The following is a 360-nucleotide window of genomic DNA, read 5'->3' on the forward strand; positions in this document are numbered from 1 at the left end:
TTGAAAAGATATATATGTACATGTATACATAACATAAACATCTACATATATTTAGTCTTACTGCCACAATATTGATATTTTGCTGATCCGATTACCTTAATTATTCAATAACAAACATCACCAATGCTGTTAAAGTATTCAAGAAAAAATGGATAAGTAAAAGTTGGCTACCGAGAGCTTTAATCTAATGATGACTGATGACAACGTTGTAATAAAGACATCAATATTTTTCCTGTTCAGTCTGTACATATCTGGCTTCAACTTTTCTCTTCACTATATCCCCTATTTTTTCTTTCTTACATGTATAGGGAAGTGAGATGGAAATATTATATTGCTTGGGAAGATCATATGGATCATAGT

The sequence above is a fragment of the Penaeus monodon genome, chromosome 32 (assembly GCF_015228065.2).
Source record: "Penaeus monodon isolate SGIC_2016 chromosome 32, NSTDA_Pmon_1, whole genome shotgun sequence".
Taxonomy (NCBI): Eukaryota; Metazoa; Arthropoda; class Malacostraca; order Decapoda; family Penaeidae; genus Penaeus; species Penaeus monodon.